The sequence below is a fragment of the Diplotaxodon limnothrissa genome, linkage group LG20 (genome assembly GCF_057381915.1).
Source record: "Diplotaxodon limnothrissa isolate DT_005_m linkage group LG20, D_limnothrissa_male_GT1.1, whole genome shotgun sequence".
Classification (NCBI taxonomy): Eukaryota; Metazoa; Chordata; class Actinopteri; order Cichliformes; family Cichlidae; genus Diplotaxodon; species Diplotaxodon limnothrissa.
In genome coordinates this window covers 36,252,588-36,269,150 of record NC_140615.1, presented here as the reverse complement: position 1 = coordinate 36,269,150, position 16,563 = coordinate 36,252,588, and the positions used below count along the sequence as shown (strand labels likewise).

General features: G+C 43.5%; 1 protein-coding gene across 1 annotated transcript in view; it reads left to right on the top strand.

Moving 5' to 3' along the window:
- The first annotated feature begins 5,206 nt into the window (after window positions 1–5,206).
- The window catches only part of plxna3 (plexin A3), a 135,761-nt gene continuing 124,404 nt past the window's right edge, over window positions 5,207–16,563 (top strand). Inside the window, exon 1 of the mRNA XM_085345340.1 lies at window positions 5,207–5,438. The gene's annotated coding sequence lies outside the window, so the exon portion shown is untranslated. The remainder of the gene's footprint in view (window positions 5,439–16,563) is intronic.

Below are 16,563 nucleotides of genomic sequence, written 5' to 3'. Positions count from 1 at the left end.
GATCTGGCGTTTGGAATTATTTTGGTTTTCATGTGACGTATGACCCTGAAGGTAAGCGAGTCATGGACTAAAGTAAAACAGTATGTTGGATGTGCCATGCAATGCTCAATTACATTGGTGTGAACTAGTGTGTTAGCGCAGTTAGCTCGTTAACGTGTTGGCCGTCTAGCCCCATGCACGGAGCGATCGGCGGTAGCTCGTTAACGGAGATTTGCCGTGTTGTGGCGTTAAGGTCATTTCAACGAGATTAACCTGAAAGCACTAGTGGAACACAACGAATATGACTGCACATTTACGCCGACATCATCCTAGTGCAAAGACAAAAACAACAAGCATGCTACTAACTTTAGCCGAGTCATTTAGACAGCTGTTAGCACATGATTCTCCTTATGCTGCTGAGAATATAGCCCAGAAGAAGCGGATAGTATAGCTTTTATTTTGGAAAGAGACATTTCTCTGTAATAAACTCTCTTTTCCAAAGATGAGTGATTCCTCAATCAGATACAGGGTTTGCAATATCGCTAGCCCGACGTCCCGGGGCTAGCGATTTTTTCAGTCGGGCTACCAAAATCTATCTCTTCCCTGCCCGTCGGGCTATTGTAGGAAAAATATATGTCAATGCTTTTGCATTCTTTCAGAAATGTAGCTGGGTAATTATGTCATTGGCATCGGTGAGCCACTGTCAATATGTGACATATTGAAGTCACGTTTGAATTTGCGCTTGTTTTTTTGCTTTCACTTTGCAATCGTGCGAACTGTGTATAGAGAGCGACAGCACTGATCTGTGAGTGATGATAATTTGTGCACCAATTCCTCTGACATCGTCTTATTAATCGTTAGCTTACTATGCAAACATGACAAATGAAATCTCCCGCAGCAAGCTTAAACATGTGAGAGGTTGATCGCGCAGAGAATCGCTGAGCTTATGTGAGTCCGTGTGTAAAAGCAGCAGGATTTATATTTGACTACGATGACCTGGATGACTGAGAACCTTCACAGACAGATATATATTTTAGTTCTGCTGAGCCAAATAAGACAGGTCAGGGTGAAGAAGTGACAGCCAAAGAAAAGCTTACCACAAAACGGAGAAGTTATGACAAATCAGACTATAAGGCAAAAAGAAAGTGCAGCTTTATGGTTTCATGGACAAAAGAATTTCTGTGGCTGCAATATGACGAGCTAAATAACCAGGGCTGCACATAAGTGGTCCGCAGGTGCGCATTCACTGTCAAAATAAAAAACACGCACAAGGGTTAGGGTTAAATTTAAAAACTGTACTTTTGAGTTAAAATATATATTTATAATTTTAATAAATGACAAATTAAAAAGGCATGAACATTTTTTTTGTATCGAACCGAACCGAACCGTGAATTTTGTGTATCGTTGCACCCCTAATGAAAACGGTTACAAAACAGTAGATTTAGAACCACAAAATGATTGAAAACATTACAAAGAGCCTTTAAATGATGACAGAGTCTTAAGATGACATCATAAAGACATAAAGCAACTAAAAAGAGACTTAACTACAAAAGACACGAAAGCATCAAGAAATGGGAGACACAAATTAGAAAGACCCCTGAAATTACGACAGAGAGACTTAAAACAACTAAAAGCACGTTTATAAGAAAAGCTGCTGGTTTGATTCCTGTTGCATGCATGAAGGCCATGCAGCGTAACGCTCAGGCGCTGCCAGCTGTGGCGACGCCTGTGGTAAGGCAGCAGCTGAAAGTAGCTTACTTTAAAAGACTTAAAATATCTATAAAGAGACAGAAATCAGCAGAAGCAACTTAAAACAGCTAAACAGAGACTTTAATTAACGCTCTTGATTTAATTCTGTCTCCTCTGTGAGACTCTGGGGGGTCCTTTTCACACCTGTGCTCAGAGGCTTCATGATCATGTGTGATAGAGAAAAAGAAATCACACTAAGAGCTTAAAATACTAGGGGTGCAACGATACACAAAATTCACGGTTCGGTTCGGTTCGATACTTTTTCGATACAAAAAAAATGTTCATGCCTTTTTAATTTGTCATTTATTAAAATTATAAATATATATTTTAACTCAAAAGTACAGTTTTTAAATTTAACCCTAACCCTTGTGCGTGTTTTTTATTTTGACAGCGAATGCGCACCTGCGGACCACTTATGTGCAGCCCTGGTTATTTAGCTCGTCATATTGCAGCCACAGAAATTCTTTTGTCCATGAAACCATAAAGCTGCACTTTCTTTTTGCCTTATAGTCTGATTTGTCATAACTTCTCCTGCTGCTTTTACACACGGACTCACATAAGCTCAGCGATTCTCTGCGCGATCAACCTCTCACATGTTTAAGCTGCGGGAGATTTCACTTGTCATGTTTGCATAGTAAGCTAACGATTAATAAGACGATGTCAGAGGAATTGGTGCACAAATTATCATCACTCACAGATCAGTGCTGTCGCTCTCTATACACAGTTCGCACGATTGCAAAGTGAAAGCAAAAAAACAAGCGCAAATTCAAACGCGACTTCAATATGTCACATATTGACAGTGGCTCACCGATGCCAATGACATAATTACCCAGCTACATTTCTGAAAGAATGCAAAAGCATTGACATATATTTTTCCTACAATAGCCCGACGGGCAGGGAAGAGATAGATTTTGGTAGCCCGACTGAAAAAATCGCTAGCTCCGGGACGTCGGGCTAGCGATATTGCAAGCCCTGTATCTGATTGAGGAATCACTCATCTTTGGAAAAGAGAGTTTATTACAGAGAAATGTCTCTTTCCAAAATAAAAGCTATACTATCCGCTTCTTCTGGGCTATATTCTCAGCAGCATAAGGAGAATCATGTGCTAACAGCTGTCTAAATGACTCGGCTAAAGTTAGTAGCATGCTTGTTGTTTTGGTCTTTGCACTAGGATGATGTCGGCGTAAATGTGCAGTCATATTCGTTGTGTTCCCACTAGTGCTTTCAGGTTAATCTCGTTGAAATGACCTTAACGCCACAACACGGCAAATCTCCGTTAACGAGCTACCGCCGATCGCTCCGTGCATGGGGCTAGACGGCTAACACGTTAACGAGCTAACTGCGCTAACACACTAGTTCACACCCATGTAATTGAACATTGAGTGGCACATCCAACATACTGTTTTACTTTAGTCCATGACTCGCTTACCTTCAGGGTCATACGTCACATGAAAACCAAAATAATTCCAAACGCCAGATCTGAATGAGGGTGGGGGAGGTCCATGTTGCTGAGAGCTTAACTTCTGTCTCGCTAGCTTGCCCTGTGCTCTTCCTCCTGACTATGCTGTCTGTGTGGAGCGCTCAGTGGATTCTCGCTCGACAGTGCAGCCTAGGCGGAGTAGTCGAACGCAGATTCACTGAGCGCTCAACACAGACAGCATCGTCAGAAGGAAAGTTGATAAAATAAATTACAAATGTTGTATTGTTCGATACATATGCGTACCGAACCGAAAGCACTGTATCGAACGGTTCAATATCGATACGAATATCGTTGCACCCCTATAAAATACCATCTTATTTCTTTTCTCGCGAGTGTTTTTTTTGATTTGCCAAAGATTTTACACCCTTCCTGACTCTACCTTCCTTATTTATCCGGCCTCGGGAGGAAACTGGCTTGTGGGTGACGATCCACGAGCAGCAGTGTGACTTCATGCTGAGAAAAAGCTCTACAGATGTGATGTTTGCTTTGAGGGTGTGTTGATGGAGTGTAGAGCTGGTCAGAAGGAGCTTTACTGTGTCTTTGTGGATTGAGAGAAAGATATGATATTGGTACCAAGAGAGGAAGTGTGGTGTTGCGTGAGGAAATCAGGACGTGTATGAGGACAGGGAGACTGTGGTGAGCTGTGAGAGGTAGGAGTGGCACATGGGCTCAAGGTGGGGGTGGGATTACATCAGGGATGGGCTTTGAGCCCCTTCTTGTTTGGGGTGGTGATGGACAGGATGACAGATGATATCAGGAAGGAGTCTCTGTGGACGATCGTGTTTGCAGATGACTCTGTGATCTGTGGTGAGAATATGGAGCAGGTGGAGGAGAGGCTGGAGATGTGGAGGCATGAACTGAAGAGAAGAGCAGAAGCAACACAGATACATGTGTTTACATATCCGGGAGTGCCCATCCAAAGCTGGGGGGGTGAGAAAGCAGGCAGGGTGGAGATGAGTGTCAGGGGTGATTTTGACACAAGAGTGAAAGCGTAGTGAGACCTGGTTGGGAGAACAGAATTAGAAAAGAAAGAATCTGAGGGACAGGTCAGACAAAGACAGGTTGGACATGTGTGAGGAGGGAAGACCGATGTGCTGGACAAAGTTCGTTGAAGGCAGGAAGGAAAAGGAAGACCACAGAGACGATTCCTGGTGGTGAAGGAGGACAGGCAGAGGTTGGTGTGGCAGACGTGAGCTGGAGGCAGGTGATCTGCTGTGCCGGGCTTTACAGGGTTAAACTTTTTTATTGTTATTTTTCAGTATCTCTCGATGACTCAACACCTGTTGGGAGACGCAGCAGCAATTTTATCATCAGGCACAATGAAATCTCCTGAATGTGTTGCTCAGTTTGTGCGTCTCTCTCTCCATCAGATCGCTCTGCTTCGGTTTCTTCTCACTGCTCTGCTTCTTCCCTCCCTCATTCACACGTCTCAGTTTCTCATTTGTGTTTCTTTATCCCTCTCGTCTCCATGTGTCTTTACACCATCTCTCTTCACTCCCCCATCCCCCCTTTTATTTTGATATGCATCTCCTCACCCCCTCTTTCTCTCTCTTATACATTTGCAGACTATACATTTCCACCGCACCTCTCTATAGGGCTCTCTCTCACACACAGCACTTATATGTCTCTCTCTCAGTTTCTCTCTCCACATCTGGTTTTGGGAGGAGAAAAACAGCAGATTAAGGAGTTGGACTGAACCATGAGAGGCTTTTCGGAGGGGGTACAACAGCTGGTTTTCAATTAAAAAGACAGCGCGCTCACTGTCCCATTCCTCTCAACGATGCTCGTTTCCTCTCCGCGTTAGCTAACGTCCTCAGAGGAGCACCGAGCCTTCGATAAGCCGATTAATCTATTGATAGTTGGTTTAAATGACCGCTTCTAACTGGCCGTATCCCCTCCCAGCTCAGCGCAGAGTGGTACGCTCCAGCTGGGGGGCTGTCTGTGGTGGAGTAGGGGCAGACCGAGCCGAGCCAAGCCGAGGCAGGCTGTGTGTGAATGGGAGACCTCGCCGCGCTCCTGCGCTCTGTGATCTCTGCTCTCTGGATTATTCCTCACTTTTTAAAAACCCGCAGGATTTTGTGGTGACCTGTGCGGGCTCCTCTTGCTGCCTCCAGCTGAGCTTACCTCACTCAGGTTTTATGTGAGGAGAAGAAGAAGAAAGGCAGCAGAAGCGCGTGGGACTGTGTGGATTTAAATAACTGATCGGACTTTTCTGCGCGTCCCTGTGCAGGTAGGTCTGAGGGGTTCCGGAGGGAGTAGGTGGTGTTTGGAGGTGGAGAGGCCGGTGATGTTCTCCGGGTCCGGGCGGCAGATATGGGGGTATCGGGGTGGTGGCGGTTGTGGAGAGGGGTGTATGAGTGTGTGGATGTTTCAGGGGGAAAACGCCTCGCTTGCCCTCCGCATCACCGCTCATCAGCTGCTCCTGCTGCCTGCTTTTCCCCCCTTTCTTTATTTTTTACGCGTGGAAATTTCCTCCTTCTCAATGCTGCGAGTGGGGATGAAGGAGTGGGACTTGGGGGTTGGTTGATACCACAGGTAGGGGCTGCTTTCGCCCTCGGGGTTCGGCCTGTGTTACGGCACCAAGCGGACCGCTTCCCCCTGCGTTTTTCCTCCATTTTAAAGTGCGGAGTTCGGTGCGTAAAAGAGGCGATTTTGAGCTGCAAGTGTGTGTTTTTCTGTGTGTGGTGAAGGGGAGAGTGGTGGGGGAGGCTGAGGAGGAGGAGGAGGGGGTCTGGGAGGTAGCACAGCTCCAGACGCCGATCCATTAAGGAAGAACAAAGGGGGGGAAGGCGGCAGAAAAACGTTCAAAACCGCAGCCGAAACCCCGGAAACGCGTCCGATGGTCGCCCCGAACTCTGCGGACGAACCGCCGGCTGCTGCCGAGATCCACGCACCAAATTCGGATTTGTGTTTTTCTGAATCCGCCTTCATCCGACTGCCCATGTGCCGAAGAGCAGCCTCGATCTTCTGGATCAGCCCCCAGCTCTGCTCACGGAACCGAGACCGGCACATTTCTGATCCCGGTTCGGCGAGTTCAGGGTCGGGATTTATTTCAGAGCCGCGATCGTGATGATCTCATTGTGATCGATGTTCTTCCTGACACACTCAAGTCCCACCAGGCTGAAGGTTATCAATCAGAATCCCGACCGAACAGACCGCGCTGATCCTCAAGTAACGTTTGGATCACAGTCCCGGTAAAGGATTGCTGATGTGTTTACAAGTCGATCAATGATGTGATCAGTTTAACAACAAACAGTCCAAATCAGGTTTTCAGGACCAAACGGCCCCAAATAGCGAAAAAATGAGTCGATAACAAAAAGAACGAGTTATTAAAAACGGATTAAAACATAAATTTGCTGCAGAAGAAGAAGAAGAGAAATCAACCTGCACATCAATAATCACACGATCAATAAGTGATGTGATGGGCTGTATGATAATGACTGATTGAATGTAAATGGTGCCAGGAGTAGCAGCAAGTCTCCCCCACATGTGTCCTTACCAAACAGATGTTCAGCTAAACACTGATCCTGTGATCAATAATCTGATCGATGGCACGGGTCAGATTCAGATCAATAATAAAGGAGACAAATTTGAGATTAAATAATGACTCCAAACCTACGTGAAGAAAAGTGCAAAAGCTGATCAGAGATGACGGTGGATTGAGCGCTTTGATCATCAGTTAATCGCATCGATTGATCATTTTAAGCAAACAAACACAAAGAGTTTTTTCTAACATGTTCCCCATTTCACCAGGACAACAACCAGTTGATTAACCAATATCCCAGATAAACGCATTATCTGCAAAGAGTGAGCTTCAGAAACTTTTCCAGAGAGACATGGATCAGATAACGGCAGCGCACAGAAAATCAAATGGAGATCTCAAATGAATCGTATAAAAAAGTTAAGTTTGAATCAAATATAAAAAGTAACGAGAAAAAAAACAGCTTTAAAGTCCAAACAGCAGATGAATAAAAGCCAAGAAGGTGATGATGACCGCAGCGTGTCCCAGAGTTGAAGATTTTCCATAAATCTGGTCAGAGCTGTAACGACTAGTCCATAAATTTTTAAGGTGATTGGAAAAGAAATGAATCTCCGGTTGTTTTGGTAACAGATTTGACATTTTAAGTTTAACAAAAGTCACGGTTCCATTTGCAGTTTGACTCAAATTAGTGTATTAGTCCTGCCAGGGCTTCAGTCTGCTGGTCCCTCATTATTCCTTCATTACTCTAGACTTAATATGTTTTCCAATGGAGATCTGCATTGACTTTTTCTATGATTTGGAATCTGGCACTTTGGTCTAGAACCTGACCAAGATGAGATGTTTGGTATCAGAACCAATTTTTGTGAGTTAAAAAAATATATTTGATTTCAATATTTCATCTGATTGTGTACACGGGTCACATTTATCTGCTTTTCCATTCACACTATTTGGAATTTTAAGGAATGGAACTGTTTCACTTCACACTGTTTGTCTACATTGTGTGAAACAGCTGTGTTGCCAGTGGCTTTGCAGCAACATGTTCCCCTCCAGTCCAGCAGGTGGCAGTAATCAGGATTGGATTGCTTTTTGCAGATGAGCTCATTGAGCCAATGCTGGAAAATAGACCCTGTGCACGAGAAAATGCTAACTTCCTGGTTTGAGACCGGATGTGGGGTTGTACATTTCCCGTAGCTTTACTTTGCGGTCAATCGCTACTGCGAAGATATACTCAAAAACGGAAAGATCGCGTTAAGTTACAAAGAGCAGAAGGTGGGAACACTCACCGCTGCTGTGTCATAAAAAAATCTAATGATCAATTTTGACGTTTAAAGCGTTTAGATCGATCGGTTGTTTACATCACTCAACACAAGCAGAACTGCATCACTGCAGCAGAAGACACATCGTCCACATTCAGAAGCACATCTCTGTATAGTGACTGGTCTTATGATCTAAACAGGCCAATGTTCAGCATTCAAACTACAGGTGAAGAATAGTCAAACCAGATGTTTCCCCGTTATGTCGAGATCAGCTAGTCCAGTACACACACACACAGCATGTTAACAAACCGTGAAAAAAGCCACACAAAAAAATGAATGACTGCTGGTAAGGGTTTCTATACCTTAGTATTTACGAAGGTATGTTGTGACTTACCTTCAAAATTATAGTCATCCCTCACTATAACGCGGTTCACCTTTCACCTCGCTGTTTCACAGATTTTTTAGCTCAAGTTTGCATGCTTATTTTTACGTCACATTGTGTCCTGCGCCCTGATCGTTGCAGACGATCTCCTCCATGACGTCTCTTCTGTACAGCACAGAATCGCTGCATCGATCGCTCGCAGTGTGACTCTGAAGTGCAGTACTGTATGTCCACGATGTCCATGAAACGTTTTGCACCATCAAAAAATAAAATTGGCTACTTGATTTCACCTCTCGCTGGTTATTTTTAGAACCTAACACCCGTGATAAACGAGGGACCGCTGAGAAATATAACATTTGAATCCAGTTTCTCTTTTGCTCTGAGGCGCGGGGAAAAAATATCGACAAGTCGATGAACATCATTTACAGATATATTGGGCAAATGCCCAAGACATCTATAGAAATGTAAATCACCGCTTGATTCATTCATTTGCTTAACTTGTTTTGGGCCATAAACAAGGCGCGAATAGGACACCGGAAACAAAGCTCCCCACAGGAGTTTCCGCGCCGGAAGTAGCATATGCTAACGTGCATATAGTCTATAGACTAGCAGTGACAGAAAAGCGGATTCCCGACTGCTCTGAACATCGTACTCGTTGATTTTTCGTTACATGCTCATGAAGAACGGGTGCAGCCCCTCAGCTGGCTTTTGGAAGTTGACCAATCAGAAGAAACTGGGCTTTTAGAATGGAGGGGAGGTTAAAAAGACAGGAATTAAACTGGCTGGCTATCTTGCTGCTGCTCCGATCTCAATCTCACTGTCTGAGTAGTTTCTGTAAAGTATTTTTCAGTTGTTTTCAAAAATGGTCCTCTGAGAAACATCACTCAGCTGATCTCCATCATCACGCTCTATTCAGCAAATGCTCACAGCTGCCCAACCCAACGAAGGACCTCAATAAGAACTGATGATGAATTTTAAGTACTGGAGTAATCACTAAGTTAAAGCACTTGTTAGCATGTTACTGTGGCCAGAAGCAGCAATGATGAATCTAGAAGCGAGGAGGAAGCTGCAAAGGTAAAAGAAGAACGCACAGCTTAGCTCAGAGAGTAGATATGACCGTGCAAACCGCAGGAACACGCAAAGAAGTTCTAAAACATAAACGTGGATCAGATCCATGTGCCTATCGCACTTCACTTAGTTCAGCAGAACTAATGACATTCCCATCAGCCTCAGCTCCACTTTATGTTTAGCGCCATTTTACAGATGTCCTCCATTTTTTTTAATCTATATGCAGCCTGTAGTTTTACTCGCCATCCAAATAACTCCAAACTCTTGCTCTCTATCAAACGGTGACTCACTGCAGCGCTGGACAAACGTCTACGTCTACTTGTGAAAGACGTTCATGTCGAGGCAGGTGGGGATTTTAATGATTCCTGCAGCTGCTTTCACTCACAGAGGGGCGGGAAACATGCCTCTTTGGAGCAAAACAAATGACTTTAAAACGAGGCAAAGACACCACGGAGTAAATCAGACTGTTATAACTCGCTATTGCAGCTCATTAATTCTTGTTCTCAGCCTTTTTGAGATGAAACACTTTTTAAAATAAACACTGGGCTGGAACAGCTCGAATTATTTGATTAGATTCTTTAGCTCGTCACTAAAATCAGCTTTTATTGTGCTTAAAGCAGGTTCTGTGTAACAAATAAAACTTTTTTTTAGCTGAGTTATTTGGTGTAAAATGAGAAAACATGGGACAACATCCTGGTGTTTAAGGTGATGGTCCAGTATCAACATGAAGCTTAACAAAAAACAAGCCAACAACTAATTGTTGTGGCATGTTTTGTGCAAAAAGACTTAATTGTGTATTCATTTAGTAAAAATCACTCTAAATGCCACTCTGCTCTTAATAATACAGCCCAGTACTGTGAGCTGAGTCATAGTTTTGGGATGGTAATGGTATAAAATGTCCGAAAGGCACCAAATGTTTGTTTTTCCTGAATCATTCACACAAAATGCGGAAGCAGAAACATTGGAAGTAAAACTTTAATGTTCCTTACAGGTGCGTGTAGATGGAGCACAGCTGGATGCAGCTGCACGAATGCCAAACGACTCCAGATCCTCTGGAGGAAACGTGCTTTTCACATTTCGCTCGGCCTCTCTGTTACTGTAACGTCCTCTTTGTGATTGTAATACATCTCGTAAAGTTGCAGTTTTCCTGCTGTGAAGCTGCAACATGTTTCCAGACCGAGCTTCACTTTCCTGCCTGCTGCTTTATCTCGGCATCACTTTTTCCATTTGTGTGTGTGTGTGTCCAGTCAGCAGGCACCTCTGGAGCTAATCTACCTTCGCTTTGGGATACAGTTCAGCTCCAGAGGGAGTTGAACTACCAACCCTGGAGCCTATAAGACATGCACAGAGTGCAGTACAAATGTGTGTGCGCTTTTGAAAGTCCATAGCAGGTTTCATTTTCAAGTTGGCGTCTCAGGAATGCAATAGGAGATGATATGTTGGACTTGTTGCAATTTTTATCTGTTTAGTTAACATCATGTTCATTTTTTTCCACTGAGATAATATTTTAATGCAAAAAATAAGGTTTCGATGTTCACTCACGAGGAGGTCTGCTGCCCTAACTGCTCTGAAATGATTACATGTTGTTCCATGCTGTAACATGCCAGCTGTACCCGGATCAGTTTGCACTGGAGATAATTTTTGTTCATTTATTTAAAGGTTTGTTTTTGTAATTCCTCTCAGTCAGGTTTAGACAAAAACGTCCAACACCAGGGGGCGGTGTTTTCAGACGTACGCTGATCTTTTTAACGTTTCTTTATTATTTTTTTACTCTAATTTCCTCATCAGGTTTGTCTTTTGGGGGCTCCAGTTAGGGCTGGGCGATATGGCCTAAAAGTCATATCGCGATATAATTTGAAGCATGTGCGGTAACGATATATATCGCGATATATTCTTTTCTTCTGTATAACGTATTTCCCACACTATAAGCACACTTAAAATCCTTTAATTTTCTGAAAAATCGAGAGTGTGCCCTTATGTATGAATTCTGGTTGTGCTTACTGACCGCGAACTGATTTGGGCAGAAATCTGTTAAAAAATGTTTTAGTACAACTTTGGTAAGCCGCACTGCTCGATGGATTGTCAGAGCATTACGGCTGCCGTAGTGAGGAGCTTCGCGGAGTAATCTGGGTCCAAAACTCCGTCCGCTTCAGGTCCCAAAGTCAAACGAACACTGAGAGTTAAAACGGTCTAAATTCTTTAATCTTTAATTAAATCATCAGCATTGCTGCTTTATCAGGTGTAACAATTAAGTTTAACATCCAGGCATCCATGAAAACAGAAGTTATTAAATTTAACGGAGTTAGAAGTTAACAGGAAGTTAGCTCGCTAGTTTCCACCTAAACATGACATACCATGTTCTGACTGAGAGATTTTTGAAACTAATTCAAACGTACAGCTCTGCTACCACTTCCAATATAAATGAAGACCAAAAACTAAACAGCAGTGGCATTTGTAGGGTTACTGAAGTTGGACTACCTGGTATATAATGTTGTGCTACGTGATTGCTAGCGACACAGCTATGTTAGCATAACATTAGCACAGTGAAGCTGGAGGATGAAGCTAACTTTTTTCCACTCAATAAAAGTTAACATGAGGGATTCTGGTGGTCAGGGACAAATGCAATCACATAGCAGGATGCTGTACACGGGCCAAACTTCAGTCAGGAGAACAACTGAGAGCATTCATCCACAATACGAGGTTAGTTATTAATATACTGCAACAACATGGGACTAGAACAGCTGCGAGAGAATTCAACATTAATGAATCAATGTTACGGAAGTGGAGGAAGCACAGTTTTTGGCTTTCCCCATATTTCAAAAGTGCTTCATCTCTTTGCTATGACTGTCGCCCGGAATAATTTGCAGATGATAATGGTTTTAGCCGCTGCGAAACAGGTGCAGCTTAATGACATCATCAACATGCACTGTCGCGATAGAGTGGTATAGTCAAAATCTCTATCGCTGGCCAAATTTATATAGTTTCTATCGTATATCGTTTATATTGCCCACACCTAGCTCCAGTTATAAGTAAGAAAGTGCTGTTAATGACTTGCTGGGCTGACCTGTGCCACCTTATGGTAGAAACCGGTATTACACAAAAGTACAGCCAGGCCCAAGTTCAGCTTTAGCTGATAGCGCTTCATCACCACACACAGATGTCATCGTTTCTTCACATAGTGATTACACCGTTAGTTACATTTGGAAGGTTTTACACTATTTTCAAACACGGCGCTACCACTCTTGACTGGCATCTAATCTCATCATGCCAGTCATGCTTTACTGGACAGATGTTTTCAGTTTTTAATGTTTTATGACTGTCAAACAGCTTCTAGGTGTGTTATTGGCAGAGTTATGGTTTTGCATCTTACCTGGAAAGATGCATCCTTCAAAAACAGAAACAGTTACAAAATTTATGATTGAATGACAACTTGAACATCTGAAAATCATTCCTAAAAAGCAAATGCAGTTACTTCCTAAAGGGATTATTTAAGTAAACTACTCATGACTTTATCTTCTGCAAATATTTTATTTACAAAGTCATAAAGCATAAAGCTGGGTCTTCACAGAGACTCTTATCCCGTGGTTCGAAGGACTCCAACTCCACCCTTTTGGACTGCAGCCACTGATCATGGTCTTTGTCCTGCTTGCACAGTTCTCCACCTGCTGAGGGTTCTCCTTGGAGTGGAGCTCCAGCTCACAGCGGAAGGAGCGGAAGGAGGACTTCTCCCATCAGCTGCAGTAGAAAGGGTGGAGCTGGAGTCCATGGAGGATTGCTACAACAGTGAACTAAGCAGTGACCAAGTCATCTACTGATAAATTAATCAGAGGTGGCGATTCGCTGCAAACATAGTAAACTGGTAAAAGTCTCAGTCTGAGGGGCTGGTTTGACTCGTTTCGTGGATAAACTGCATAATTTCTGTTATTCTAACATTTTTAAGGCAAAACATTTAATTGATTAACTGAAGAAATAACTTGCCATCTTAGTGATGTTGATTCTGGCTGCTGGCCTAAAATCACTGTTCAAGTGAAGAGGTCAGAGGTCACAGCTGTCTGCCTCCGCAGGAGGACTGCTTTCGGTCTGGCTCGTTCACGCAGTATTTAGTCATGATTAAATCTGTTTGAAAGGACGTCACAGACAGAGTGAACATCCGCACGGCTGCCTTTGAACGCGTTTGCGGCGAGTCGTGTTTTGCATCGGTCGTCTCACGTTCTTTGTGGAAACATTTGCGTCTGTCTGTTTGGTTGAGCTCCCAGTTACTGGCTGCAATCTGCAGTGATTTGTTGTCCAGTGTTTGAGTGCTGCCATAGCCGTGGAGTGGAATGAAGACGGACGCCGAGTCGGCACTTCATTAAAAAAGCGTAAATATTTGGATCGTTACTTGACGCGCAGCTGTAGTCCTTCAGGTGAAGGGCTGTTGTTATCCTGCTATTGGAAATCCATCAGTGTGTCTTATTATGGAGCATTGATTTGATATGAGTGTGTCTGTGTGTGTGTATTTGACCTCTTGTGCGTTCTTAATTATCCTTTTGTCGAAATCAGGTCACAGTGTCACCTGCAGCGGCGTGTTTTTGTGTGTGTTAGACATCAGAGCGGGCAGACGTGTGCAAATTAATCCAGAGCGCTTTGTCTCCCTGTAACACACGCCATTGTTTGTTAATGTACAATTTGAGTCTAAAAACTCGCACTCTGTCACATTGAGTCATTGGCAGAGTCAGCGCTGAGAGAACGCTGAGTCAGCAGAGCGAGACGGACCCTGATATGATATTTCTGCCGGCAGCGTTTCACCTCTGACTCTGTCTGTGAAGACGTTTTACAGCCAGACCAGCCGGTCCTGCTGCTGCGATGACGTCATCTTTCTGTGCACCAGCGTGTACTTCAAACTGATTCTATCTGAAACCTCAGTTTCAGATCCTCCCCAGTACCCGTCCTAATGAGATAAACATATCAAAGTTAGTCGGCCTCTTATGTTCCAGTCGTGGATGCTCATACTAAGCATGACCAGAGTCTCAAATAAATGAGATCAGTGTACGTACGCCTAATCCCAGAATGTTCTTACTGCTGTTACCAAGAGCTTTTTTCTATTCTTGGGAATATATGATGTCATAGATAGAGGATTTCCTTATCATTGTCATCTCAGCACAGTGGCCCCGCCCACCTGCTGTTCAAACCTTCTGTTTAGGTGAAGGTTGGCTTAAAGGGACGGCAGAGCTGCTAATCTCATCGTACTGAAGCTGGTGTTAAATTGCTAAAATGTATTTTTACACCTTTTTCTTGACGAAAACTAAATAAAAATTTTTAGTTTTCACAAATATGTATGTTAACACATATAATTAAGTCCATCAAGGATTTTTAACAGTGAGGGCATGACGGTGGACTTTTAGTCCCGCCCCCTCACAGCTACAATACCGTGGGTTTGAATCCAGTGGCCTGCTGGGGCCTTTCTGTGTGCAGTGGGTACGTTCCCCCCGTGTATGCATGAACTCCAGCTTCCTCCCACAGTCCAAAGACGTACGCATCAGGTTATTTGGTGATTCTAAATTGGTTGTAGGTGTGAAACTGAGAGTGAATGGTTGTCTTTTATTCTGTCTCAGCCTTGTGGCAGACTGGCAGCCTATCAGGATGTGCCCTGCCTCTCGCCTTGTGACGGCACAGTCATAACTCTGAAGTGGAAAAGAGGTGGATGGATTTTAAACTCACTCCCACAAAGGATAACAAGAAGTCAGAAGCAAACGCACAACAGAAGCTTCCGTGTGTGTAAATAGGGAACTCGTTGAAGTGCCTATAGGATTTCTTTGTGGCTTGCTTCATGCCTTAAACCAAAATAAATGCTGTATAGGGTCCCATTCATGCTGGAGTGCCTCCTGTGGAACAGGAAGTCCACAGAATGGCAGTTCTTGAAGTAGCGGTGTTGTTTGGGGAGGGCGACTGAAAGGTAGAGAAGCTGAAATGGCTTGTTGCAGACAGAGGATGGATTCAGGAGCAGCAGAGCGGTGTAGGATGAAGAAAGGCTGCTTAGAACTGCTGCAGCAGAGTCGAAGAATAAAACACACGGAGCCTTTTTAAAGTGTCGAAGGAAAAAAAATACTTATGAAGTTGTAAAAGTCTGATGCATTACTCATGAATTTGTTAGATTATCAGTCCTGATACACTGGCAGCTTTTCATGCAGCAGGTGTATTTTAACTGCTTTATAATCAGTTAGTTAGTTTAGTCCAAGGTTTTACAGCCTCAGGGCCGGCTCAGTGTTGACTTTGGCTCCTGGAGTCGATTCACTTTTCCTCACATAGTGTTTAGCACCTCTCCGCTGAAGAGCAGCAGCTTGCTCACTGAAATCCTCTTTCCTGTCTGTTTGAACACGGACGTGAACGCAGCCACGATTTAAACAGAGCAGTTCACTTGTTTCTGGAACCGTCTCACTCCTTCGGATGGCAACGTGAAAGATTTACGACAGAAACGTTAACGTCACCTGACGACGAGCCACCGGCCATCCACGCTGCTGCCTGCGCCTGTTTTTAATGCTGATTGTCTAATATTTTGTGGTAATGTGTAGATGAGTGTAGTTAGTTCATCAGTTTCCTCCTAGAGCCACCAGCTTCATTAGAGACGGATGCTAAGAGCTTCTTTTTGTGCAGCAGTTCAGACAAATGTGCTGAGGACGAGGAGGAAGCTGCAGGCTGTGATTTCACAAACGCTGCAGACGCATTAAACACAAATTACTTGAATTGTTAGTCATCATTTAGTTTTATAGTTGTTGCTGTTTGAAAATGTTCATAAACATTTTTATCATAGTTTTTATTGACCAAAGTCGCTCAATTCCACAGCCTAACTGGAACAACAGGGATAGATTTTCTCTAATTAGTCTGCAAATAGTGCAAAGTGACCCTGTCAGTGAGCTCTGCACAAGTTTGATGGTTTGTACAATAACTTCATGAGCTATTCATGATCTCATGCTCCGTTTTGAAGGCTTGTAGTATAAACTTGTGCTCGGCCTCTTTGTGTCGTGTCAGCTTTTCAACAGCTGAGAAGAACATTTATTTGTCTTGATAAAAAGAAGCGAACCTGCAGCTGAACGGTGTTAAAATACGTGTCGGTCTCTAATCTGCTCGCGAGGAATTTAGTTTATATAAGAAGTACACACCCTGTTCTAATCAATGAATTGTAAATCTA